Genomic DNA, 15453 nt, shown 5'->3' on the forward strand with positions numbered 1-15453 from the left:
AGGAGGCTAAAACAAAGAAGAAAGAACTAATATTATTGTGGGATTTTTTTCTCAAATCACAGTCCCAAGAGAGTTGGAAAGTGTTGCACTTTGAGACTCTGTTTTATAATTAGTATTTTACAGTCAATTTTTGAAGACCAATCAAGTAATTACATTTGTTGATGATATGATATGAGTAATGTATGATATTTTAATTATTTAAAATACGTTGATGGTATTTTCATTTATTGTTTTTCTTTATATTGATACCTGCTAAATGTTGCAATGTGCTTCTGTCCTTTCTTTTCAAATGGTCAAGTGGTCAAGTATATGCAGCGTTGAGTTATTTTATTAACACAAATTTGTTATTTGTTTAATATGAGTGAATCAACATTACTCATTTGTTGTATATGCAGTTATTTGTTATTTGTTTAATATGATTGAATTTGTTATTTGTTTAATATTTTATTATTCTTTCTCTAGTTACAAAGATAGATTTATTTTCTTTCATTTAGATTAATTTCATCATATGCAAATAAAAAAAAAAAAAAATATAATCAAATTTTCACAAGCTCTTTAAATAGAGCCCAAAAATCCATTAAAGTGGCTTACGGGACCCATCTTCCAATCAGGGTTTTCATTAATTGAAACCTCTGTGGTATTTTCTTTAAGTGCTACATTTGAGTGGTTTTCCCATCTCCCTTTGTTAAGACTATTCAAGTAGATCCATTCATACACAACAAAATTATATAGTTGTCTACACTTACTTGTAAGTATCTGGGATGATTAGATTATATTAGTTTTCTTTTAATTGGTTTTTATGTACATATTTGTGAAATTATATTAATATAGGTAGCGAGCCTTTTTCCGAAGAGTATATAGCCACATCAAATGAGAAGGGATCTAATTGGGACCTCAATCTGGCCAATACTCACTCGCTGCAGGAGGAATTTTTCTGCCTTCCAACATGGTCTAATACCAAAGGTGTTTCAGGCATGGAAGTCATGTTCTGAGAAGTAATGTTTACATTGGTAGTAGATAAACAAGATGAGATTCCAGAAAGCCAAGTAGAAACTTGAGAAGAAGGAGTGTCTCCCAAAAACATTCCAGTGAGTGATTGATACCCAGCGGGAATTGAAGGTGCACCATATAGGATTGACTCTAGAGATCCTGTAAACAAATGAAGTCACAACGAGTTGGAAAAGTGGTGTACTCATATGGAAAGACGATGTTAAAATTATAGGATGATTTTCTAACATGATTTGCCTATAATCTAAAGGAGTGTGTAAACGAGGAATACCTTGTCCTAAAAATTTTAATGGGGTGAAATACCAAGGATCTCGTCGAAAAGGTTCAAAAGGAAGACATTGAACAATTAACAAATCACCGGTAGTAAGAGGAGGATATTTAAATTCTTCCTCTTCTCCTTCAATAATATCTTCAATGCTTAGAAGACTAAGAGGTAGACTAGTTGTAATAATAGTTCTTTGAGATGAAATTGGTAAAGGAGTAGGAGCTATAGCAATTGAAGGTGATTCAAGTTCAGAAATGTCAGATTCAGGTTCCTCAATGTTGGGTTCAGTAAATTCCATCTCTAAAGTTCTACTGATCTCAGGTTCTAAGGTTTTAGTAACTTCATATTCAGATTGAATTGTGTCTGACTCTATCCTTTGTGGTCAAGTTACTTCAGATTCAGTCGTCTCAAGTTTTGCAACACCAAATGTTTCAAGTTGGTCCAACGTTCCAAATTCTACTGATTTTAATTTCTATGCTTTGATGTTCTCCAATTGACAAAGTGTGTATTCAGGGGGTAAAACCTGCATTTTACATGAATGTCTTCGTAATTATGTCAGGATGAATTTTATTAAAGGTTCGTTCCAAATTTTAATCAACAAGATAAATAACCAAATTCAAATAAAAGGGTAACTAGTTAGAAAAGTATTACCAAGACATCGTGAACTGTAGAATATTGTTTCCATTACGTGTAGGTAATATCCTCGAAGGTTGTGTTATGTGTATCATAGATTAAAAAGTGGTCAGCTCAATTACCTATGGTTGTTATGCAACCTATAGGGGGTCTTCTGATATATCTGAGAGTACATGGAAGCTCAGTCTATATTAGTGCTATCTAGTGCATCCTATATGATATGAAGCATTCTGATATACTTTTCATATGTTGAGTGCCATCTGATATACTCGAGGTTTCATGGAGAACGATTCGATGTACTTACGTACATGGAATACCGACTACCTACAGAATATAACACAAATAATTCATGACAAATCCTATGTTTATAGACGTCGAAACATGTCTTCTAACCTAGAACCATCCAATGTTTGGTTGATTTAACGTTTGATTGATTTTGCAATTTATCTTTTCATTAAAGTTTATTTAATAGACGTTGTGTAAGTGATATCAATTTTCAACTCCAATTTTATGCAACAAACATGCAAAAAGTAATCTTTTGATTCGATGGCATTTTATTTATGGTAAGGAGAAAGTTTCTTTTGATATTCAAACAAAATGTATGAATTCTACTTTCAATTTCCTTTCATCAAATATAAAATTTTCATTTTCAAATTTGATCTAATACAAAGATTTCACTTCTCGAATTTCAATTCATGAAACACAATAATTACAAAAGATAATTTTGATCACGAAACCCTAAACTTAAAAATTGCTAATAGAAAACCAACAAACTCTTTCAAACAATGATTTCAAATTGATGTAATGAATACCAAATTACTGCATGCATAATTTCGAGTTGTTTCTTTAAAGAAAGGGAATAATCACTATTCACTTCAATTTCAAGAAAAGGAACAAACTCTTTAAATGAAAAATACTTAACTTAAAAAACACTAACTTTCACCAATTGCAATGATTCTTTACAATCAGGTAAGCAAAGTAATGAATCTAATTCTTTGAAAGAATAAACATAGACACAAGTTATCTCAGTAATGAACAACCTTTCTTTTGATACGTCAACAATTCACCAGATCAAACTTTCAACCCTAATTTGAAAAGATGAGTGATTTTTCAAGAAGGCAATTCAAAATATCCAATCAAACTAAAGTGGACATTTTCAGAATGTAAACAGACCCAAGAAAACACACTAATAAAAAATTTCTGGACCCACAAAGAAAAACGCTAATTTTTTCAAAATTTCTAAGATTGCTGCAGGTGAGCAGTTAGCACCAATGCAGTGTTGTTCTATTGTTAAGGGAAAACTACACAACTTGTGCTCAGTTTCTGAAAGTAAAGTGCACAAATCAAGGAAAAAATGAATCCACAATTCCAAAAATTTAACTTTTAAATCATCTAAATATAGCAGATAGAGGTAACAGAAGGTAGTCAAAGATCACAAGAGGACGAGATTAAGAACAAATCATTCCCTAGTATGGTCACCAATTTGTTAGGCAGACAAAATCTTCTCTTGCAGAAAAGACAATCTCTTCTTAGATTCAATGATTGAATCTAATAACAAACAAACAAACTAGTAAATATTTCTCTAGGTTAATTCTTATTGAATCATAAGCAAGAGTAATGGAGTATGAAACCCATGCCTTTCAAACAAAATTCCTAATGAAGATCCTCGCTATGGTTTGATGCAACTTCCCAATGCCCAAAATCGAGACCTACAAACACAATTGTTGGAACTATGGCTAATGTGTTGTCCTTGATGACAACCTACTTGATAAAGATGTCAACATGATGGTTATGTAGATGTTGCAGGTAATATGAAAAAAGGAATATCATTTCAAAGACAAAGGAATGGTAAATATAAAGTGTGAGAAAGTATACGTCGGTCCTAAGAATAAAGACTGTGTACATATGCAGGGATGGTGAAGAAAATTCGCGTACATATTCCACAACATGGTAATTGGAATACTAGGGGTCTTTACCATGGTATTGGCACATAGAATTTGGAGCGACAATGGTTATTTGATTCCGTCAAAGAATACAATTGGTATTACTAAGGTATTGGCTAAGGAAATATCTATATAAGGAGATGGAGATCAAAGTGTTAGGTTTGCAATTGATGGATTGATTATGAATGATTTGATATCAAACAGTTGTGCACCAAGGAGAAAGGAGAAGACACAGATCTGAAAGATCTGAATTATGGTGTCATATGTGCTCATGTGATTTGCTTGTTGAAAACGTCTAACAATGATAGATCTATGGTGATAATGATACTTTGACATGAATGTATGGCAATAAGGTTTTCGGAGTGTGTGTTGTGATTACAACAAAGGTATGATTCAATGATTACATATCTATATGGTTATTTACCTCTGAATGGTCTCGTAAATACACAGATCGGCTTCTGGATAGTCGTATATACATTCTCTGAAAATTCAGAATTTGTATGCAGGTGTCAAGCATAAGAAGTGCATACATACGCATATGTTCTTTGTAAAAAATCACATACACATGCTAAGGCTTTGTATTATGGGTTGTTGATGATGTTTGATCAATTATATTATGTTTTTTGTTGTTCGTTGATGATGTCTTTCCCGTAATAACGTGTGTTTGACAGTACTGGTTAGGTTGATTTGGTTATGGAATGGAATGTTGATTAGTGATGACGGTATGGTGTGGTGATATGTATTTGGTTCAGTAATATTCCATGGATTCACTATGTGATCCAGTGATTGGTTCAGTGTGATAGTGATTCAAATTCAGATGTCAGTTATTTGAGATCTGTATGTAGGTCTTCTTCAAGGGAAGCACGTACATACACGGTATGTTTCATAAGAGTAGTGTATACATTCTGAGATATGTTTGATCATAGTTTGCATTGACAACATTGTGTTTATGTGATGAACATAGTATGATATGATATATTGGCATGATCTGGTTTGATATAAGTTATTGTGGATTGATATAATCTAATATGAATTGGTTTGACCTGGTTGCAATATATGTTTGAGATTTAGTGATTGGTTTGCTGATGGTATAGTGTTTCAGTTTGTTCAATGATTGGATGATTTATTGGTTTCAAAATTGTTATTTGATATTGGGCTTAGTGTTGGAAGTGGGTCCAGTCTAAAAATATGATGAAAGATGGCTTATAGGTTTCATGTTTTGAGTCAGGTGGATCCAATATGAAACATTATGAAATGTGGTCTACAAAGGTGCTAAGGGTTGGAGCCTTTAGTGAGGCAGTCGAAGCTTCCTTCCAGTAGTAGTTGGAGAATTTTTCTAGTGGCTAGGAGCTCCCTTCCAGTAGGAGCTGGTAAATGAGATTAGGGGGTTGGAGCTCCTTTCCAGTGGGTGTTGGAGAACAAGAGAAGGTTGTAGCCTTCTACAGGTGGGCGCCTATGAAGTCATATAGCTCTACATCGATACAGGATTGTAAGAGGTTTTCCTTTATAATAAAAGAAGAAGACAAAGATGATGACAACGATGGTTTCTCCCACATTGGTTTTCCACCTAAAAATCCTGATGTTCATGTGTGTTGATATGTTCCTTGTGTGTTGATGATCTATCTGTTATTTATTGCTCATAGTCTCTTCTCGTTAAATGAATAATGACATAATTATGCACTAGTTAAAGATGAATAGTTGATGGAACATATGAAAATTTAGTTAGTTGAATATACATAGTTTTACTTCACATAAGTTACTAATATAAAAGATGAAGTGACTATCATAGATGTCAGCAAATATTAAGCTTTTGGAGAACCCTACTTTCTATTGATCAAGAATGAAGAAGATAGTAACAAAGAACTATCATGTATGGGTTTTTGTTCTAAATGTGGTCCATTTCCTTGTCTATGTAATAATGATGATAGTGAACATGATAGTGAATCAACTGAAATTTCTCTCATGGGTAAAAGTGAAAGTAAGAATTCTAAAGAGAAAACAGATTAAAAAATGATGGGCCTAGAAGCAGAAGAACAAGGAAAGTTAGAAACAATGGACAATAAAGTTATGTTTATGCTAAGTAATGATAACTATCAAGAATGGAAAGAAGAGATGAAGCCTAAGTTAATGAATCTACGATTTGATGTTTGGAATTTAGTATGTAATGGTGGCACTAAAACACATCCATTAGGTGATGAATTACAAAAGAATAATGTAGCATCAAACGAAATCTTTGGTAACATACCCGATTCAGCATTAGGAAATATTATGGACTATGAAACTACAAAGGAAGTATGGGATAATCTTTAGGAAATCCTTGAAGGAAAAACAAAGAAAGATTGTTCATTAGGAGAAACAACAGGTATTCTTATTTCTAAAAAAAATAATGATGTATCAAAAGATAAGTATGTTTTGTCAAATTGAGTTATTGATTCAAAATACAATAGGTTAGAGGAAGTTCTTAATGTTAGAAGAAAGCTTGATTTTTCTTTGAAAAGGATTATTAATCTTAAGAATAAGTTGCAGGCATATGATAATAGGGATCGTGATGCAGTAGAATCTAAACAATATTGTGAAGGATTTGAAGCTGAGATCATCTCTCTAAGTGTAGACCTTGAAAAGTCAAACAAGTGAAATGAAGAGCTACTTAAAATATTTGAAGAACAAGAAAATGGGTAGAAGAGAGAGATTATTGAATCAAAGGAGAATTTGGAAGAAGGAATAAGGGTTGAAGAAGGAATGAGGAAGCGGTATCAGAAAAAGGAAGAACAATACCGAAGAATGGAGGTTGAGGTAAACATTCTAAAATGTAGATTAGAAGAAAAGGACAAATACTTGAGATTTCAAGATAATACTAAGATTTGGATAACATTCTTAGTAATCAAAAGTCTCCTTCTATTAAATATGGTTTTGGTTTTCATGAAACTATGAAAGGAGAATCTAATTCACTTTCTTGTACAAGGATCTTGAAGGATAACAATATGAAATCTGAAATTCTTGTCAAAGAGTTAAGAAGTCAACCAGATCAACATCCAAGGATGATGAATTTTCAAAAGAAATAATTCTCTCCCAATAATAGAAACATTAATCGATTCTCTCATATGAACAATAATGTTGAATGTTTTATATGTCACAATTATGGACATGTTACAACCAATTATAGAAGCATATTGTTTCGATCTCAAGAAAATAGCCACTTTACAAGAAGATTATCAGTACCCAAGTACTCAGGTTTCTTTAAAGGATATTATTTTTCTTGCAAGATATTTGGTCACGAAGTTATTGATTGCAATAGAAGGAATATGAAACAAAAATATTATGATTCCTCTGCACCATTTTATGGTCATGTAAGATGTTATGCTTGTAACAAGTTTGAGCATGTAGCAAAAGAATGCAGGAACAAATCAATGAACCTCCACAGACAACACGACAAGAAACCAAATAAGAATATTGTTACCAAAAGACCTGAGAAAGATAGATCCACAAGCACTTCACATAATAAGCAGAAAGAAGAAGAATAGATAAGGTGTGGCTTTTATCTTTGCTCATTTGAAGATGAAGATGAATGATACATAGACAACAGATGCTCTCATCACATGACTAGAGATAAGAAAAAGTTAAAATCTCTCAAGAAAAAAGAGATGGTAAAGTTATACTTGGAAACAGTGCTTTATTAATGGTTCTAGTAAAAGGTAGAGCCAAAATTAATAAGTATAGAAGAGCAGCTAATACATTATTAGTTCAAGTTCTAAAACAAAATCTCCTCAGTGTAGGTCAACTGGAGGATAAAGGAAATATAATTGTGTTTACATAAACCAAATGAAAGGTTATAGATGAAGAATCTGGAAAGGTCATAGCAAGAGGATGTAGAAATCCAGACAAATTATATGTCTTTATAGAGAAGAATTCAGGTAGAAATGAGAAGGATAATTCGTCTTCTTCAGATTCAGAATAAAAGAAGATGGTCTCTACTATAGTACATTATTCTTAAAAGAATACTTCTAACAGTGACTGCATAAGTAATGTGAATGGAGAATAGGTGATAATTATCAGGTCCCTTGGATCAATCGTATATGATCTCAGGGGAAGTTATGCATGCATATATTGGTGATAATTCTCTAGTTTGATTTGATATTCTTATATTTCTAATGTTAATTTGATGAGATAACAGTGAACAAGAAAAGGTATGATATGATCAGGGGAAGTTGTGGTTATGAAAGTTGAGCATTTTACTTTTTGTACATGAATCTCATGAAGGAAAATCATGTATATACATGATTTTTCGATCTATACAGTCGCTTAAGTTTCTATGAGATGAAGAAACAATGTGAAAAACGTAGGGAGAGTTTTTGATGTACTTATTAGTTTTTGGTTCTAACAATGATTAGTTACAATCTGTTGATGATGCTCATATGTTACTTAGAAATGATGTTGGTTCATGAGTTACTATAATATATCATGTCTCTTTTAGTTCTTTCGATGACTTTGTTGATTGATGAGTTGGATATGATCATATTTGACAGTGAATAGTTGACACAACTTCAGGGGAAGCATTTTCTATGCTTCTAATAGTGTATTATTGGCATTATGATTTCCTGAGCATTCCCTGTTGCATGATGATGTTCATGATAAGTATATAGATCATTGATGATGTATACTTGTTGCTACTAAAGACACATATGTTGCTGTTAGTGGTGATGAAGTCTTGTATGTTGGTTAAACTTGCACTTAGTGAAGTTAATTCTACATTAAGAGGACGTGCATGTTATGGTCCTTATTGCCATTGGTTGATGATGATGAATTTATGATTCACTCATTACTTATATGTTTTTGTCATTATGTCTTCAATAATGCACAAGTTACATATGGTGAAGTTATGGATGATGCTTATGTATGCATATGACATTGGTCAATGATGTTGTTGATCAGATTTAGAAGATTCTCTTTGATTGCACACCTAGTGGTGATGCATGTATATGTTATTCTACATATCATATGTTGCTTGAGGATTATGGCTCTTCGTATATAGATCATGTTGATCTTGATGATATAAGATCAAGGAGATGGGTTACTAACAAAGCTTGATTGATGATGGTGAGTTCATGGTTTACTATTGTTGGCATCTCTCATTGATGAGAAGCTATATACATACTACATCTCTATGTCATGGGATATCATTGATGGGTGAATTGTAGACAAGGATCTTATGGATTATTACTCGAGTTGCATATTGGTGAAGTTTTTTATGGTGTGATAATTCTTCTTGCATGAATATAATGGTCCAAGAGAAATACATTGTTTCCTATGAATTATAACTTTCCATATATGAGGAAAAAGAATGAAGTCAAGAGGATAGTTATTGATATACTATTACTAAAACTACTTGGTGATGCTTGAAAGCATTGTAGTTTTGGTAAGAGTTGATGTTGATAAAGATTGATACTACATTCCCCTATCTTACATCATGATGATGATAAATATGTTCGTGTTGCAGGATCCCATATGGTGTATGATGTTTGATGATGACTATCCTGGTCTCGCTGCCTCACTATTGAGGTCTATGGTTTTGGTCATAAATATCATATATGTCTCTTGATGTAAATGTCATGTAAAGACCCATGATGTAAATCATTTTAAAATTAAGTCAAGTATGGACTATTGACGTCAATTCATTTATGTGTGTAATCCCATTATTCTGGCAATTGATGTAATCGTGTTTCAAATATGTAACCCCATTCTATTGGGTAATTGATGTAAGCATGAGTCCTTGGTGATAGGAAAGGTCATATTTGGTTGAGTCATAGAATCAAGTATTTCATTGAATATCTTCAACATATGCTTAGGGGGATCATGGTCAATATATAGTGTCCATATTTTGTATATCATCCCTACAATAATCCTCTCTACATAGGGGAAGGTAAGTCTTTATTAATTATTCGTTAGCCCTTTTCCCTTGATGTCAAAGGGGGAGAGAAGCTTGGTGTTTGGAGAGGTTCTTGGTGTGTTTAAAAATGCATTTAGAGGTATTTATAGGTCATGGTGACCAAACACCAAAGTGGTTTCCATCAAGTCCAAAGGGGGAGATTGTTGGAAATATGGCTAATGCGTTGTCCTTGGTGGAAACATACATGATAAAGATGTCAACATGATGGTTATGAAAATGATGCAGGTAATATGAACAGAGGAATGTCAGTTTAGAGATAGAAGAATGTTAAATATAAAGTGTGAGAAATTATACGCGAGTCTTGAGAATAAAGACTGCGTACATACACAGGTATGGTGAAGCAAATTCACGTATATATTACGCACCAGGGTAATTGGAATAGCAAGGGTCTTTACCATGGTATTAGCCCATAGTATTTGGAGCGATAATGATTATTTGATCATGTGAAAGAATACAATCGTCATTAATAAGGGATTGGACTAAGGTATTAGCTAAGGAAATAGATATATAAGGAGATGGTGATCAAAGTGTTAGGTTTGTAGGTGATGGATTGATTATGAATGATTTGATCTGAAACATGTGTGCACCAAGGAGCAAGGAGAAGACATAGATTTGAAATATTTGTAGTATGGTGTCATGTGCCTTTTTGATTTGATTGTTGAAAATGTCTATTAGTGATAGATCTATGGTGATAATGATACTGTGACATGAATATGTGACAATAAGTTATGTGGAGTGTGTGTTGTGATTGCAACGAAGGTATGATTCGGTGATTACAAATATGTATGTTGATTTTCCTCTGAGAGGTTGCGTACATACGTGGATATTCTTCTTGATAATCGCATATACATTCTGTGAAATTTCAGAATCTGTCTGTAGGTGCAAGCACAAGAAGCGCGTACATATGCGGAAGTGCTTTGTAAAATATCACGTATGCATGCTAGTTTTTTGTAGTATGGGCTATTTGATGATGTTTGATTAGTCTTGTTATGTTTGCTTTTGTCTGTCGATGATGTCTCTCTTATAATAATATATGTTTGATAGTATTGGTTAGGTTGATTTGGATATCGAATGGAATGTTGATTAGTGATGACACTATGATGTGGTGATATTTATTTGGTTCAGTGTGACAATGATTCTGATTCAGGTGTTAGTTGTTTGAGATCTGTATGTAGGTTTTCTTCAAGGGAAGTACATACATATGAGGGTATGTGTTATCGGGAAAACTAGTGTCCATTCAGAGCTGCTAGTCCCACTAAGACAGGTAGCTATATTAGAAACAAACAAACTGAAGTCACTTGCGTTTTCCTTTATGAGAGATAGATGAGAAAGAAGCAGAGAGTTCCAACCTCAGTCTTTCGCTTCGCTCCTTGCTTGTTTCCTTTCCCCTTTGATTGAAATTCACCACTCTTTCCTCGCTTGTCCCACTTCAAAAGAAACATGTGGAGTCAAAGCAGCATAATACCATCAAAGCATAGAGATCTATAACCATAAACAATATAGGAATAGATATATATTAACCATACAAATGCATATATCAATACAAGATTCAGAGATATACAAGAATATGGAGGAAAACTCAAATAGCTTTATTGATAGAAGTAGTAGAAGAGAGGATTACAACCCATTGGTCTGACCCAGCGCCATCCTCCCAGCATGAAAGCCCTCTTCACCTCATGAAAATCTTAGATCACCCAACAATACAATGTTACACAGAGAAACCAACTACACTTCCTTACAAAATACAAGATTCCAGCCTTTGGATCTCTAGGATGAAGGATCCATATATAGATGTTTGTAGGGGGGTGAGTCAGCTTTTGGGATTTTGATTAGTGTCATCTCTCTGATAGTTCTTGGTTCCACTTGGAGATTTCATGACCTCTTACTCATCCCTGGGCGAATTTAGAGAGGCAAGTGTCAAATGAGCACCTTCTAGAAGATTCTCAGGGTCTCCACCTAGCAAATTGCTTCTGCCATTTGTCTAATCTCACTCATCGCACCCTACAGAAGGGCTTTCTAGTATGCATTGCACTTTTTGCATGTGGTAGGTGAGATGCATCACACGCTTAGCATTGAGCAGTCTGTATGGTCTAGTTTTGACCAGTTCTGAGTAGTTTTTCATGGAAAACTTCTGGGAGATGATGTAATCAGTTGACCTTGCTCCTTTAGGGTATGAAACAACACTTTTAGGGACTTGGAAGCCTTTGGTTTATGGACATATGTGATTGGGGTTGCAGTGCCCAAATATGTCTATAACAGTTTCCCCCTAAAGCATGAGGTCGTAAATCTTTTTGATGTCGGGTGAAATGCTTTATCATGAGGGTCCAAGATTTTTCGAACTGGAAGGTGACCTGTAATAAAATACAATACAATACATTATCTTCATAATATTTTCATGGTCTAGCTGAGGGGGGGATTCCCATGCTCAGCTTTATAAATTCATTTTCATGTACATAGGACAGACAACCGTCTGTGTAGCAGACTGATGATTTCAGTAGAGCCATCATCCTTTGGTTTGGATGATTATCTGTGTAGCGATGATGTACATTTGATGTCTTTATTTTCCTAAATATATCACAGCCCGGATGGATGAAACTAGATCTAGGGTCTTCAAACTCGTTTAATCTTTGCCCGAAGTACAAGTCGATCCATGTGAAAAGATGTTCTGGCGTCGAACATGGAAAGACATTTCCTGATTACCAGCCAATGATGTAAGTTGTTAACAAGTGCGAGAGGAATCACCGATAATGATAATGACCCTCAAGGTACTGCAGTACAATTCACGTGGTGTGAATACATGAGTCGATATTGAACACCACACAAAATCTTTTGGTCAAAGGCCATTAATGTAAACCTATCGCCGGAAGTGAGAAACTTGCCATTGAGGCATGCAAGCTTCAAAGTACTGAAAGGGTTGTTCCTAGGTCGACTTCTTGGATAATGAGCTGATGTCAACAAGAAGTGACCTGTCGTAGGAGGGCATTAATGAATCCCACATCTACAACATGGAACAGAGCAAATGATTTTGTGGAGGAGAAAACGATCTGATGATACAAGGTTCAGGGTGGCGGTCATGAAAGAATGAAACATGAAGGTATTGCAGTGGATGAGACACAAGCTGGGTTGGTGAATTCTCTGAGCGACTTCTCTTGAAGATATCGACGACACTTAAATGGATTGGTAGTGTTAACCAAAAAGGTGGATGGTATGGTGGACCAATGGTGATTTGACGGGTGAACGGAATAACCCCCGACTCTATCATGGTGATGGAGTGAAAGTGTCATGTTCAAGAGTGACCCGTTACCAATAAAGTTTCTTCAAGTTTTCTTCCCAATTTTCCCTAGTCATTTCTAACCAGTACCTCTTTATTTTTGTCAAGCTTGAGGAGGATAACATATTCTTGTTCCATAATTTTCCCTTCGGGCAAACCCATCATTGTGTTTTAACGAGCCTAGTGACAGTGAGACTCGCTCTTGTCTACACGGACAAGTTTGTTGCTATTGTTTTAAAGAGTTTAACGATAAGGATAACTCAGTTATTTTCAATTTTAGAGAGTTTGAAAAGAGACATAAAGGAAACTCCAATATTCCTTTTTCGTAATATAATCCCTTAAGTCTGAAAAAGTATAAAACAATGTGAAAGGGATGACCTTTCGATAGTTTTAACGAGCCGAACAAGACAAACACTCGATATTTTTGTGTAATAATCCCTCAGGTCCAAAAAGTTTAAAATCTAGAGGAGGGATAGCACTTCCGATCGCTTTAACGAGCTGGAGAGGCCAATTGCTTGACAATCTTTTCATATTTTACGAGTCAGATGACAAGAGCTTAAAGGAGACTCGTTTTATGAGGAACGAGTGATGTTTTTAGATAGCAGCTGGTTCTAGGTAATGTTTGGAACTTTTTCAATCACGATAGTGTAAGGAAGGTGGCTAATAGAATCACTTGTCGCAGTTGTTCCTCAAAAGGGGTAAACAATCAAATGGAGGCATATGATCAGCTAAAAAGAGTGGAGGTGATGGTAAGAACACGAACAAGGTTCAAAGGTTGATAATAATGCGATCGCAATGGTTATTTATCGGAGGTGGGTTCATTTTTTAATGAGCTTAAACTCTGGTGGAACATATGCTCATTGCTAGGTTTATTTTTTAACGAGCTTGAACTTCGTGTAAAACTGCTCGTGCTAGTCGTATAATAAGGATGTCTCATCGATAGGTTCATTTTTTAGGGAGCTTGCCCCATTCGAAATTTTGCTCCGGATCCTTTTATTATGTAAGCTCAGAACGACCAATCCTACGAGTTTAAAGGGTTAAGAACCTACAAACTAAGAAAATAAATGGTCGTTTTTCACTATCATTCAAAAAGGTTTGCATGCCCCTAGGTATAGTGAAGTAGAGTTTCCAGGTTACCCTTCAATTTGCAGACAAAACACTTGCTTTGTTAGTCGAGCGAACTTGTACGACGTGCCACGAGTCACTATTTCAACCTTTGAATCTGAAACACACATACAAGAAACTAAAGTCCGTCCTCTTTCTGTACCTTTTTACGAAATTTCAATCCGATCCTCAGAGAGAGAGTTATGACGATTTTCCCCAGGTCACCTGTTTTGAATGTAATTTAGGAGTCTGCAAAAAGGCCAACTTCCTCAGATCATATCTCCTAAAATGTCGCGCGAAAAGCTCTGAAATTTGGACCCAAGGTTCAGCGCCAATTCTTCTCAAATGGGTTTTCTTTGTGACTTTTGAAACGTCACAGAAAAAAAGTTATAGCAAAAATGTCACAATGACCTGTTTGGAGCAGCGAAACCCTAGAATCCAAAGCTCTGATACCAAATGTTATGAAACCAGCTCAAGAAAAGATAGAAAAGATAAATCCACGCATTAGAATTCAGCCTCTTCGAGGGGGAAACCTCCTTTACATTACATAAATGAACAATTCTTGGATGATACAAATGACAAAACCTCCTTTCTATATATAGGAGTCGAAGGAGTCACAATATAATCCAGCCGACCTAACAATAATAATATAAAGCCACAAAAATAACAATAGAGGGATTCTAAGGGGCACAGAAATAACAATATGAGGGTAATAGGGGTATAACTACAATAGTAATGGGGTAATCACTAGTATTATAGGGACCCAACATTTTACTATCTTCACCAAGCGAAGAGGAAGAAGGAGAGGGAGAAACAAACGAAGTAGAAGGTTGGGAGGTAACTCTAGTATCATCTAGTTGCTGGTTTGATTACTCAGGAATCACGGTGCTTTGAACGATAAAGGTCGAGAAAAGCCATATTGGCAAGCCAATTGTCAGTCCTGGAAGGGACAATGTGGCCATATGAGGTGCACCAACATCTCCCCAAGAGGAGAAAGGACTAGGATTTCCCCCAAGGGGAAATCCTTGATTGGTGGACTCCATTTTCTCAACCTAAGACCAACGAGGGAACAGTGATGTTATTTCGATTAAAATAAATTTTATGACACTTTTGTTTGGTCAATTTAGTGTATTCTAAATTGCTAATTAAAATGTCAATCCGGGATTCGTAAACTGACGAAGTGAAGTGTACTATATGTACAAGATCACCATTTTCTTAGTCTTTTGTTGTTTTTGAGTTTTTTTTTTTTAGTTTGTTTTTGGATTTATCTTTTATGGATTCCCTA

Source organism: Pinus tabuliformis, chromosome 8 (genome assembly GCF_031772625.1).
Source record: "Pinus tabuliformis cultivar Carrire ecotype Pingquan chromosome 8, CPIR1, whole genome shotgun sequence".
Classification (NCBI taxonomy): domain Eukaryota; kingdom Viridiplantae; phylum Streptophyta; class Pinopsida; order Pinales; family Pinaceae; genus Pinus; species Pinus tabuliformis.